At 51.0% G+C, this 13,527-nt stretch overlaps 1 protein-coding gene across 5 annotated transcripts in view; it reads left to right on the forward strand.

Annotated features, from left to right (window-relative positions):
- The window catches only part of SGIP1 (SH3GL interacting endocytic adaptor 1), a 1,273,000-nt gene that overhangs the window by 607,261 nt on the left and 652,212 nt on the right, over window positions 1–13,527 (forward strand). The window lies entirely within an intron of this gene.

Genomic DNA, 13,527 nt, shown 5'->3' on the forward strand with positions numbered 1-13,527 from the left:
GGGCGCCCCCTCACGTCCAGCTAGCCACAGGCCACAGAACCCACCTCAACGCGGTCGCAGGAGCAGTAACACAGGCAAGGCCAGTCCACACCCGCCCGCAGCATCTGCCTCAAAATCCTCCTAGTCCGAGTTTTCAGGCCCATTCCACACCAGTGGGGGGCAGGGTTCGCCATCACCTCCTCCACTGGTGCTCCATCACATGGGTGCTGCAAATCGTCCGAAGGGGCTACTCCCTCCCCTTCGAGGCGACCCCTCCAGCCATGCTACTGCAGTACCACCGCATGTCGGGGGATTACTTGCAACTTCTGCAGGATGAAGTTACGGCCCTCTTGACCAAGGAGGCCTTCAAGCGCGTTCCTCGGCCAGAAGTAGGACGTGGTTGCTATTCCCACTACTTTCTGGTACCCAAGAAGGGCAAAGGGGGCCTACGCCCTTTCTAGGATCTAAGGAGCGTCAAAGGCTTCCTCCGGAAGGAGAAGTTCAAGATGCTGACTTTGGCTCAGGTCCTAGCTGCCCTGGACCCAGAAGACTGGATGGTAGCGTTGGACTTGCAGGACCCATATTTCCACATTCCCGTCCTGCCGGCCCACCGGCGATACCTTTTCGTTCACGGTAGGCCACGAGCACTTTGTTTACTGTGCTCCCCTTCGGCCTCACCAGCGCCCCACGGGTGTTCACGAAAGTGATGGCGATGGTCGCAGCTCATCTGTGCAGATTAGGGGTTTCAGTCTTTCCCTATCTCGACGATTGGTTGTTGAAGGAGGGCTCGCCCCAAACAGTCGTCTCCCACCTCCAGACTACGGCTGACCTCCTGCACTCGCTGGGGTTCTCCATCAATGTGCCGAAGTCACACCTGTGTCCTTCTCAGAAGCTCCTCTTCATCGGAGCTGCTCTGGACTCAGCGCAGTTTCAGATTATCCTCCCGAACAGCGGGTTCGGGATATTCAGGCTCTGATTCCGGTCTTTCAGCCTCTATCCTGAGTCTCGGTCAGGTTGACACTGCGGCACCTGGGGCTGATGGCCTCCTGCATCCTTCTGGTGCATCACGCCCGGTTGTGGATGTGGGCTATGCAGTGGGACCTGAAGTTTGTGGGCACAGCATCAGGGCAACCTGTCCGACTACGTCCGGATCCCGGAGGGCACTGCGAAGCAGTTGCAGTGGTGGCTCTCGAACCGCGATTGGGTCAGCAGCAAATCTCTCTCCCTTCCCCACCCAGAGCACGTAGTGGTGACAGATGCGTCCCTCCTGGGTTGGGGGGCCACATGGGAGAGAGGGAGATCAGAGGCCACTGGTCTCCGACGGAGTCCCGGCTCCACACAACCTTCTGGAGCTGCGGGCAATCCGGCTTGCACTGAAAGCATCCCTTCCCTCTGTCCGGGGAAGTGTAGTTTAGGTGTTCACGGACAACACCACCGCCATGTGGTACTGCAACAAACAGGGCGGGGTGTGGTCGTGGACCCTTTGTCAGGAGGCTCTGTGCCTCTGGACTTTGCTGGAACACCAGGGCGTCACCGTGGTGGTTCAACACCTGACAAGTTCCCTGAACGCCAGGACAGACGAACTCAGCTGCCGGTGCATGATAGATCACGAATGGCGTCTGAACTCTGGCGTGGCGCAAGGCCTCTTTTGGCAGTGGGGAGAGCCTTGGATAGACCTATTCGGCACCGAAGAGAACGCGCAATGTCATCAGTTCTGCGCTTTGGAATTTCCAAGGCGGCACTCGCTCGAAGACGCTTTTCGTCACGAGTGGAGCTGTGGTCTGTTGTACGCCTTTCGGCCTATACCACTTCTACCCAGAGTGCTGAAGAAGATCAGGCGCGACTGGGCCCAGGTCATGCTTGTGGCTTCGGACTGGGCAGGAAGATACTGGTATCCCGAGCTAATCAGCATGTCAGTCGATCCTCCGGTTAGTCTGCCTCTTCAGGAAGACCTTCTGTTGGAGCAGCAGGGGACGGTCCCCCCCCCGAACCTGTCCAGCCTCCACCTCCATGCGTGGAGATTGAGCGGCGGCAGTTGAGGCCATTTGACTAGCCTCCTGAAGTATGTGATGTGATTCTGGCAGCCTGGCGTCCCTCCACAAAATCAGTATACACCTGGAGGTGGAACAAATTTGTGGCATGGTGCACAGCAAAGGCCGTGGATCCTCTCTGCCCCCTTTCAGAGGTTCTCCTCTTCCTTCTTTCTCTTGCCCAGCAGGGCTCTGCTCTGGGCACTCCTAAGGGCTACCTCTCTGCCCTTTCTGCCTTCTTGAAGCTTCATGATCAGCCTTCTCTTTTCAATACCCCTATTGTTAATAGGTTCTTGAAGGGCATCACGCACATGTTCCCTCCTGTTCCTTTCGTGATGCCTTAGTGGGACTTGAACCTTGTTCTTACATTTCTGATGTGCGCTCCTTTCGAGCCACTTCACAATTGCCCTCTTCATCATCTTACTCTTAAGACTGCATTCCTGGTTGCCATCACCTCTGCCAGGAGAGTGAGTGAGCTCCAGGCTCGTTCTTCTAAGCCTCCTTTCTGTCCATCCGGACAAAGTGGTTTTAAAAACTCGTCCTTTCCTGCCCAAAGTAGTAAAGGCCTTTCTCATCGGGCAGTCCATCACCTTGCCCACCTTCTATCCACCTCCCCATCCTTCTAAGGAGGAAGAGAGGTTCCACCATTTGGACCCAAAACATGTGATCTCCTTCTACCTAGATCGCACATGCCTGTTCTGGGTGGACGACCAGCTCTTTGTTGGCTATGTGGGCGCGAAGAAGGGGTGGGCGGTACACAAACGGACCATCTCTCGATGGGTCATGTTGTGCATCAAGGTCTGTTACTCCTTGGCTAGAAAAGAGCCTCTGGTTGGGCTGAGGGCCCATTCCACTCGGGCCACGGAGGCTACTACTGCCCTGGGTATGGGAGTCACCTTGCAGGACATCTGTCAGGCAGCTCCGTGGGCCTCGCTGGACACGTTTGCTAGACACTACTGTCTGGACAGCCAAGTCCTTAGAGATGGCTTTTTTGGCCGTTCCCTTCTCCAGGACTTTCTGGTGTGATCTTGGTCCGCAGACCCACCACCTGGGTTGGTATTGCTGGGGTATCTATTCTAAGGTAAGGAATCTAACACTAACCTGTTTCTTTCAGATGCACACGTTACTTACCTTCGGTAACGATATATCTGTAAGAAACAGTAGTTAGTGTTAGATTCCTTACCGCCCCACCCATCCTCCCCGTTCTGCGGACCGATATCTAGGTTTAAGGTATTTTCCTTTGAGGGCCCTAGTTTTATGGCACCAGTGTCTGTCTCTGGCATGGCTCTGCGTTCCTGGCGTGGAAAGCTATGTACAAGAACTGATGTCAGTGCGTGAGGGCGGCGTCTAAGTACTCTGACGACGTCATCCCGGCGACCACGACGCCAACAACGGACGTGGAGCCGCAGACGACGCCTACCGACACGCCGGGGTACTGCTATGTAAAACTTTCCGGGTCCAGTCTGACTCCTGGGGACATTCTAAGGTAAGGAATCTAATACAAACTACTGTTTCTTACAGAAATATATCGTTACTGAAAGTAAGTAACTTGTATGTCTTTTCTCCAAAATATCAAGTTTGATCCGCTTGATACTCTTTCTGTTAAATGGTATAATGCAATTTAAAGCCATGTATGCCAGCTTTCATTGTATTCCATCCTGCTAATTAGCAACAGAGTGAATGTTTATTTCCACAAATTCCCTCAGTCTTAATCCTACTGCTATATATCTCATCATGTAGTAATGCATTACGAAATCTCAATTTTACCAGTGCATGGGCTCTGACCATGCTGCTCTAATCCTAGAACTAAACCTAATAACAAAGATCCAGGGTGGGGGATAAAGCTAAGAGTTTCTATCACGTTGCAACTAATTAGGAAAATACCTATCCTCTGTTGATAATGAACTAGTAAATAGTAGGTGTAGGTTCCTCTGGAGAGATGCCTCTATCAACATGGCTTAGTTATATCCAATAAATCCATTAAGGCAATAATTACACAGTGTAGCTGCATCACCCATTTGTGTAAATGTGCATTGATAGTATATATGGCAGAGCAAATACGGTATTTGAAATCATCTACCACAATGAAGCAGCCATTATGTGGTTGCTCTGGCTTTGAACCGGAGTATATACTAGGAAATAGCGCGGGGACACGCTTCTGCGTAACCATGCGCTTTATAAGCTACCCTTAAAAAAAAATAGTCTACATTATGGCCAAAACCAAGCAAATATGTAGCTAAAGATCACCAATTTTATTACCTCCTGTGACCGATCGACCCTCTGGATCCGAATGGATATAGGAAACTCTAAGGGAAAAATCAAATAGCAAAATAGCTGCCCCCTTATCAGATACCATGGAAGAGGTGACAGAACAGTGTAGGACTGAAAAGATAGCGTGATCTTTGAAGGCAACTCTTGTCTCTTAAAGCCCAGCAGTACTGTCTTTTAAAAATATGCAATCTTCTGATTAATTTTATATAGGTTTGTGTGTGTATTTAGTCTTTTGACCGTAAGGGTAGATAGTCTAAGATTTAAGTATTATTAAATGCATTTTTAATTTCTTTAGGATGGTTTTAACATTGTTTAAGTTGATGCCAATGATACAGCAGAGGATTAGGTGTTGCTTGCTTCAAAGGGACTGCAGGGGCTTTTCGGGAAGGGATGTTAACAGAGAAAGCATCCTTTGGAACCCCCTGCTCTGATCCTTATGACTTTCGTGACACTCCAGTGTTTCACTATTTAATCACCGGGTGCTAGCAAATCCAGCGTCTCCGGGGGAAATTGCTATCACCTGATATGATTTCTATTACTGTTTATACACCTACGGTGGTGGGCCCTTTCTTCTTGATTCACATCTGAAGTAGCCAACTGCAGTTGAAGTAGCCACAGTATGCAGTTGTTAATATTTGTCCTTGGTTAACAAAGTTTTAACTCTGTTCCACCCTGAGACTGGAAGCTCAGATGCTCTCTTTGGGTAAACTTAAATCCACTCTGATCGCACAGAGGATACCAAACTGATGCCTTTGGAAGATTTTTGAAGTTATGTTTGTGTTAACACGGTTTATCCAACAAATTATTATTTTAGTGTATTATTTTAATGTTCTTTACTAACAGATTTCCATTGTAGAATAATTACGTAGTTGCACGACTTTACTGGTCAGTGATTTTTTTTGCGGTTTAAATATCCCTTTACTAAATGCCTTATATTTTTCAGGATGAAATATAGACTGTTCTTCTCATATAAGTAGTCTGTCATAATTACTCGTAAATTATGCCTACTCTTTCATGACTCTTATTATTTCTATTTAACTAAACTCTATCTCTAGTGCAACTATGTATTTTAAAATACTACGTTTCTATTTGAAGGTTTTATTTTATGATGTCAGCCATACATCTCTATACTAATACCATTTAAACCTTTGTGCACAATTATGGCAGTAGTTGGCATCTGGGCTTTATTGCTGTACTTGGTACTGCCCAAGAGCGGCCAGAAAACCCCGCCCATTAAAGTATGTGTGGTGGTCATTAGTGCCACTCACTGGTGGAAGAACTATGGTGGCAGGAGCCAACACCAGTGGGGCTTGATGTGCAGGCGGACACTTGAGGCAAACAAAGTGTTACCCATTCCAATTAGCACTACTGATTCTGAGAGATCATTGCATTACTAGCAGTGTCAGATTTGACACCTTCAAGAATAAGAGCAGCCTTTTGCTATACTCAGCTTAGATGATCATTTATGGACTGTTTAGGGATGCGGAAGTAGACTCCGGATACTGTAGTCTGTTAGGGGAGTATAGTGAACCCAGCTAACCTAGAGGTCTTAGAGGCTCCCTCCTAATCCAAGGATAGGGAACTACATGCCCCCTCGACCCACTGTAGATAGCTCTTCCTAGTTGTGCAGATTACGGTCATGTGAAATAGTTAGGTGGAAACATGGCCTCTTGATCTTTTCCCACCTGCCTAGAGGGAGAGTAATTACTTGTAATCCATATATTCCTCTTCTTTATCACTAGGCAAATTAGCTTTGTCATTTGTTATTGGAGTGTATTGTTATTTAAGAAAGGTCCTGGGCCGACAGCCGATGGGAATGGTCGCTTGCTAACGCGACTCCCGACCCTTGCCCAACGATCCGCCACATTGCTCCGTCTACAGATCGGGGATTCTGCTTTTAGTCGGGGAACCCCTCCAGAAACCGACTCTGCTCACTTCAGCGAAGTGCTGGCCTCGTCTGGGCTCTCTGGAGGCTGTGGTGCCCGGGTTTGTGAGGTCCCCGGAGGCTCTGCAAAATGGCGGCCGCGTCGGAACCCCGTCCGGCCCTCTGACTGTCCTAGGCTGAGAACGGCTTGACCTGAGATACGGCGGAACCAGTTTAGCCTTCCAGCGGTACACCGGACCTGCCTCCTACCCCGCAAAGACTATGTGGGCCCCCCTACACGACCCCTGAGGACGCCCCTGGCCGATAAGAGGAGACGCTGCGGAGGTCCCTCCCGTGCCGGGGAGCCAACTACGCGACGCCCCGGCTTAAAGGCCTACTGACCGCGGGGCCCGCTCTGCCGCACCTTGATCGCTGGACCCGATCACCACACCGCTGCTCGCCGGACCGCCCCTCGCCCCACCCTGCTGATAGGGGGTGGTCCCCCTGATCCACGCTGCAATAGTTTCAGACCCGTGGGAGGGTAAATCGCAAAATCGGCTCTGGCCTCATCAATCCTGCGGCCCTGGTGCGCTTTCTACTCTACCGGCAGGAACTTTTGGCCCCCCCCACCTGCTGGTGACTTCTCGGCAGCGCTTTTCCTGAGCTGCGGGGGGTGTGCCCTGAGGACCCTTGCGAGTCTCTTCCACTCCTGCTCCAGGCACACCTAGTGGGAACCTACTCGGCCTTGTACATACCGCCGGAGGCCGAGACCGGGAGCTACAGCCCCAGAGGTGGCCCACCTGCTGATTTACACTGCACACAGCGCCTACCATAGAGCCTGACTTTCTCCAGCGGTGGGGACAGAGCGCCTGGGGGCTATACCCCCCCCCCCCTGTCCTGGGTCTTGATACCTGGTGCTTAGCTGGAGCGGCAGTGGATGGCCCCGAGGACGCAGTGAAATCCACCTCTGACTGGCCGCAGAAATGTGTAGGCCTTCATCTTATCCCCCGACCTCACCTTACCCAGACTGTTCTAGATCCTACCTACAGGAAGAGATGGCGCCCGGCAAGGCGACACGACCTCCTACCCATAGACAGATCAATAAGAACTCCTGGGGCGTCAGAGGAGACAACACGGATGTTGCCCCTTCGGGAGACCCGAAGCTCGCCTCCCCCTCGCAAGGGGCAAAGACACTCACCCTGGAGGACGTAATGGAGGCCTTTGCTGGAGTCCGTTCCTCGCTTGAGACCCGTATCGACTCCGTGAACATCGAGGTAACCCTCTTGCGAGTGGACTTGCGTAAGATGGACGCTAAAGTCAAGGACGTGGAAGTCAAGACGGCGGCCTTAATCGATGACACCTCTACACTCCAGCAGCAGGTTGCCCAGCTTCAGAAACAGCAGATGCAGATAAGCGAACAGCTGGACGATTATGAAGGGAGGGCGAGACGGAACAACATCCGTATCCTAGGGGTCCCAGGGAAAATGGAGGAGCCCTCAGCAGACCTCTTTGTGGAATCCCTGATTACGAAGTACCTGAAACCGAAACAACTTTCAAACTACTTTTCTATAGAAAGAGCACACAGACTCCCGGGGGGGGGGGAGGGGGGTAGACCAAGACCAGGCCCCCCCTCCCGCCCTATCATAGCGAGGGTCTTCAACTTTAGAGACCAGGATGCTATACTACAAACTGCCAGGTCCGGCCCTCCCCTCCTTCTAGAAAACACTCGCATCAACATGTTCCCGGACTTCACGGTTAAGGTGCAGGGGAGGCGTTGCAGCTTTTTGGAAGTCAAGAGGGCACTGCGAGATAAGGGCGTCATGTACTCCATGCTCTTTCCGGCGAAACTACGCGTTGAAATGGATGGGAAAACATGGTTCTTCTTCTCGCCGGAGGAAGGGTGGGACTGGCTGGAGGGCCGAAGCGGGAGCGGAGGCTCTCAACGGAATCGTTCTTCAATGCACTAGCCGTCACTAGAAGATCGCCCGCCGGAGAGTCAGGAACTCTTCACCGGACCTCTTGATGGAGTGGAATGACATTTCTATCCTGAGGAGGGCTCTGATGAGACACAACGCGGTCTCTACCAGGTGGCCTCCTTGAGATTGGAGCGGCCGCTCGAAGTAAAGTACTTCTTCCTTTTGAACTGGCCTCTGTTCCTGGATCCTGTCTCCATCGGCCGTGGCCGGGCCGCACCAGCTGACTGACAAGTAACTTTTATATTATGTGAATAATGCATGAGTCTTCAGTTATGATTATACAAGTGTATTATATTTATAATGTTTTCAGTCGGGCAAGCGGGACTAGCGGCTTCTCTTGTACCCCAATTTTGAGTGGCAGGGCGATAGGCACTCTGCCGAGTTGGGGTGTGGATAGTTCTGAATCCGCGGGCAGGGAAGCAGGGTGGGGGGAAGGGGTGGGGAGTGGGAGGGGTTGGCAATGTTTTGTTGCTGTTCTGTGGTTCACTTTTGCTCTTAGCAGAGTTTCAAATGATCATCTAGCTTAATTCACTTATCCTTGCGTCTCCAGCAGAGATGTCTTTAGCTTGGCCTTCTTGCCTGTCTAGGGTCACTTGAGACGTGGCTGGCTCCCCGGCCTGCTACCTGGCCTCCGGGGACAACATGTCTTCACCCGCCCTACACACCGAATTGTCCCGGGAACTGGCCGCCACAAGTGGACCCCTCCTAGACGAACCACTTACTTGACTTTCCTACCTCACAATTATGGCTCATCACATCACTAGATCCCTTACTGTCCTAACGTGGACTGTCAATGGTCTAGGTCACAAGATAAAAAGAAGTGTGGTCCTCCAATTCCTTAGACGCCACTCTCCCGATATAGTTTTGTTGCAGGAGACCCACTTGGTCGGTAACACCTGCCAGGCTATGCAGAAAGGGGGGTACAAGCTCCTGGTCCATGCTGGTTTCACCTCAGGTTCCCGGGGCACGGGAATCTTAGTTAGGAAATTCCTCACACTCACCTATTCACGCTGCTGGGGTGATCCCCCTAAGCTGTTTTGCAATAGTAGAGGCCACCTGGGAGGGGCATCTCTTGAATATCATTTCCACATACCTCCCGCCAACTTTAATACGGAATCCCTCAAGGAACTGGGCACCCAACTACTAGGTCTCTCCCGGGGTACACTCATACTAGGAGGGGACTTCAATGCCACAATGTGCGATGATGACCTAGACCGTAGACCCAAGAGAGGATCGTATCGTCAGAGCTCGGAACTGGCTGACTTTGCTCATGCTCTGGGGCTAAAAGACATCTGGCGCCTACACTTCCCGGACACACCATATTTCACGCACTATTCTAACGCCCACAACAGTTTGTCCAGAATTGACTATTTATTTTGCCCCATCGCAGACCTTGGTTGCTTTGTCCGTCCGAGGGGCCTCCCCCGAGGTATATCTGACCATTCGCCACTCATGGTTGACCTAACATACAATCGCCAGATAACGCGCGGACCTATTGTTATCAATCCCTGGCTATTGCAGATCCCCGATATTAGGGAGGCGCTGCAGGAGCGAACAGAACTCTACTTTGCGGAAAACGTTGGCTCGGTAGACTCGGCGGTTACCCTCTGGGAGGCCTACATTGCTGTTCTGAAGGGTGAAGCTTTAGCACTTAAGACGTGTCACCTGCGCAAGCACGCCGAGCAACACACAGAGGCGGAATCTTCTCTTATCAGCCTTGAAGCGTCCCATAACGCTGCATCCTCAGATTCTACTGCTGCTCGCCTCCGTGCCCAACAACTAACCTACAAGGCGCTGGTCCAAGAGAAAGCTCAGGCGCAGTTGCTCGACACCCGTCACCGGGTCTATGAATTCGGGGACACTGCAAGCAAGATGCTCGCATGGTTGGAGCGCCGTGACCAAGGATCTCGATGGGTTCCGTCCATAACTAGGCCAGATGGATCTGTGGCGACAGATCCACAGGACATAGCGGAGGCATTTGCAGACCACCTTGAACAGGTCTACACTGCAAGTAATGTTTATTCGTCCGCTGAGTCCAGACAATTGTTGGAGGAGATGCGTCTCCCGACCATCTCGGACTCCGACCGGACTGCCCTTGACGCTGACCTCTCCGCGAATGAACTCACTACGGCGCTCTGAGGTAAATTCTGGTAAGGCCATGGGCCCCGACGGAGTCCCCGTTGAGTTCCTGAAAGGAATGGTCCATGACATCATTCCACATCTTCTGAATATGTTTACGAAGAGCCTAGAGCTCAGAGTGCTCCCCCTCGACCAAAGACTAACCTCCATTGCGGTCATTCTGAAACCAGCCAAGCCTCCCACTGCATGCAACTCCTATCGTCCGATTTCCTTGATCAGCGCTGGGACCAAGGTCCTGGCTAAATTATTAGCGACTCGTCTCCTCTTGGTGCTCCTCCCTTCCTTGATACACGCCGACCAGTCCGTTTTTTTACCTGGGCGAAACACAGCATTAAATCTCCGTAGGGTGCAGAACGTGCTGAGTCGTCGACCCACCATGTCCCAAGATGCGGCTATTCTATCCCTTGATGCAGCGATGGTATTCGACTGGATCGAATGGTCCTACCTGTTTGAGGTTCTACGCCGATTTGGCTTTGGGCCCGTTTTCATAGGATGGGTGCGCCTTTTATATACGGACCTCTTTGGCCAAGTCCGGGTCAATAATTATACATCCCGGAGATTCCCGCTGCATCGGGGCACCAGGCAGGGCTGCCCCCTCTCCCCCTTGTTATTTGCCCTCACTCTGGAGCCCTTTGGTTCACTGGGTCCGCACCGAAGCCTCTATCAGAGGCCTGCGGTGGAGCGACGAGACTGTAGACAAGATCTCCCTCTACGCCGACGACATCCTGATATATGTGTTGTCCCCACAGTCCTCCATCAATAGCCTGTTCCACGTCCTCACAAACTTCGGAAAATACTCTGTTTATGCCATAAACTGGACCAAATCGGTGATGTACGTGTTGCATGGTCCGCCACCCTGCATGCCCAGGGGTTTTACAATTACAGTGGCCACAGAAGGCTTTACATACCTTGGTATTTTCATCACTCCCGACCACAAGTTGTTTTTTGACTGCAATTTACTAGGCCCACTCCGTAGCGACGTAGCTCACTGGCGATCACTCCTGCTCTCTCTCCCGGGCCGGGCGGCGTTGTTTAGGATGTTAGCGCCACCAGCCAAGCCTCCCACTGCATGCAACTCCTATCGTCCGATTTCCTTGATCAGCGCTGGGGCCAAGGTCCTGGCTAAATTATTAGCGACTCGTCTCCTCTTGGTGCTCCTTGGTCTAGCACTACAAAACTGCCCCTTCCCCATTCCGGACTCCTACTTCAGGGCGGTAGACAGCGAGCTCAGAACGCTACTCTGGGACGGCGGCGCTGCGCTAATTGCTTTCTGTAAACTGTTTCAGGGCTGGTATGATGGGGGAATTGCCCTCCCCAACCTCCGTCTTTATTATTGGGCCTCCCAGCTAGTAGTGATCAACCAATGGATACACGGATCACCTCTTAATCCGGCCTTCCTATTAGATAGAGATCAAACAGGACGCGAAGGTTACCTTGGGACTCTATATTGCAAACCCACTAAATCTAGATACGTGGGTCCCATACTACACAAAGTGGACATATGGCACAGAGCCAATAGAAGGTTGGGATGGGCGGACACCCTACCAAGGCATCACCATTATGGTCCGCGCAGCGCCTGGGCTCCCTCTACTTCTCCCAGGGCTTCGATAAATGGGACATGATCTGGATTTCCGAGGTCAGAGACCTTGTCCACAAAGGTAAATTGTTGTCCTTTAATGACTTACGAACGAAATATGCCCTTGCACCCACCGAGTTTTTCAGATACCTGCAAATCACACACGCTCTTCGGGCCGCTTTCCCGGACATTGCCTCCATACCTGACACCTCCCCGTTGGAGGACTGGCTGCTGTCAAAACCCCTCCCTGAAAAGGCCATCTCCCTTACCTACCGTACGCTCTGCAATAACCTCCCTGACCCCTTCCTGTCATTCCGGACCAAATGGGAGGCAGACTTGGGTCCCTTAGATGAAGAGGATTGGCGGTCGGCACTAATGTCTCCGAGGGAATCGGCCATATGCCATAGGTTTAGATTGATTCAACTAAAAGTGCTGCACAGAGCGTATATGTCTGCCCTTAACCTGGCCAAGATTTGCCGACGGCCTGATGCTCTGTGCCTACGAGGATGTGGCCTCCCCGGGACCTTCTACCATATACTATGGGATTGCCCAGTGATACAACCGTTCTGGACGACAGCGATACGTAAAATGAGCAGCTCCCTGGGTAAACCACTCCCCACATAACCTAGGGAATGTGTCCTCAATGTATAGGGCCCAAACGACTTAAACGCTCCAGGGTTACAATGGGCGGCGCTGGGGGTTCTATTGATTAAACGGTCCGTGGCGATGGGTTGGGGCTACCCAGATAGACCTTTGGCAGTAGGATGGGTGGCTGCAATGGACCAATGCATGATAGCGGAGAAGACAGTGTATAAAATAAGGGGCTGCCCTAAGGTCTGGGACAAGAAATGGGGCCACTGGAATTCATACCGTGGCGAACTGTGTGATTCCCCGACGGCGGAACTGGCATTATCCCGTAGGAACCCGGGGTTGGGTTTATAAGCCTGGGGGGATTAGATTCGCCTCTGTTGTGATCTGCATGGGCTTTTGTGAAGTAAGTGTTGCTCCCATGAAGATGTTTTTACACCAACAGGGGCCTTGGACGATGTTGCATGATGGTCTGAACTGGACACTTGGGTTGGATTGGATGCTTCATTATTTGATTAATTGTTGTTGTTCGTAACAAAATATGTGGTGTCGTGACCTTATCTGTGTCTCATGCAGGTATTAATTTGCTTTTCATATAGTATTGTCTTGTTAAGATGGCGTCCGACCTCAGGGTTGTGGACTGAATGGCTGTGTACTACTACTTAACCCGTCCACTGCTTCACCTTTTGCCTGCATGTGTACAGTTGTGCTGTAATATCTATTTCTTGGCATACCACAATAAAAAAAAAAAAGAAAGGTCCTGAGGTTTTAGTCCTAGGATTTTTGAAAGTTGATATTTGCCTCTTTCCCACGAACATTCTAAACCCAAATTTTTGGCTCTAAATTAAGAGCAAGTATGTTTGTGGACTTTCATTATAAATTACTTTGATAAATGCATTAAATGTAACCTTCTGTTTTCTAATCTGTTTTATTTCTGCGATTTGAAATCTTGCTTGTGATTTGCCTTGTACCTTTAAACTAACAATGGTACTATGTCTGTACACGCGGTCACAAACAGTGGGTGTAAAATATGCCTGCAATTTTCAATGCGATCTATGGACTTGTTGGTTCATTTCAAAATTCTCATTTGGAGAGGGTCTCAGA

Source organism: Lissotriton vulgaris, chromosome 1_1 (assembly GCF_964263255.1).
Source record: "Lissotriton vulgaris chromosome 1_1, aLisVul1.2, whole genome shotgun sequence".
Classification (NCBI taxonomy): domain Eukaryota; kingdom Metazoa; phylum Chordata; class Amphibia; order Caudata; family Salamandridae; genus Lissotriton; species Lissotriton vulgaris.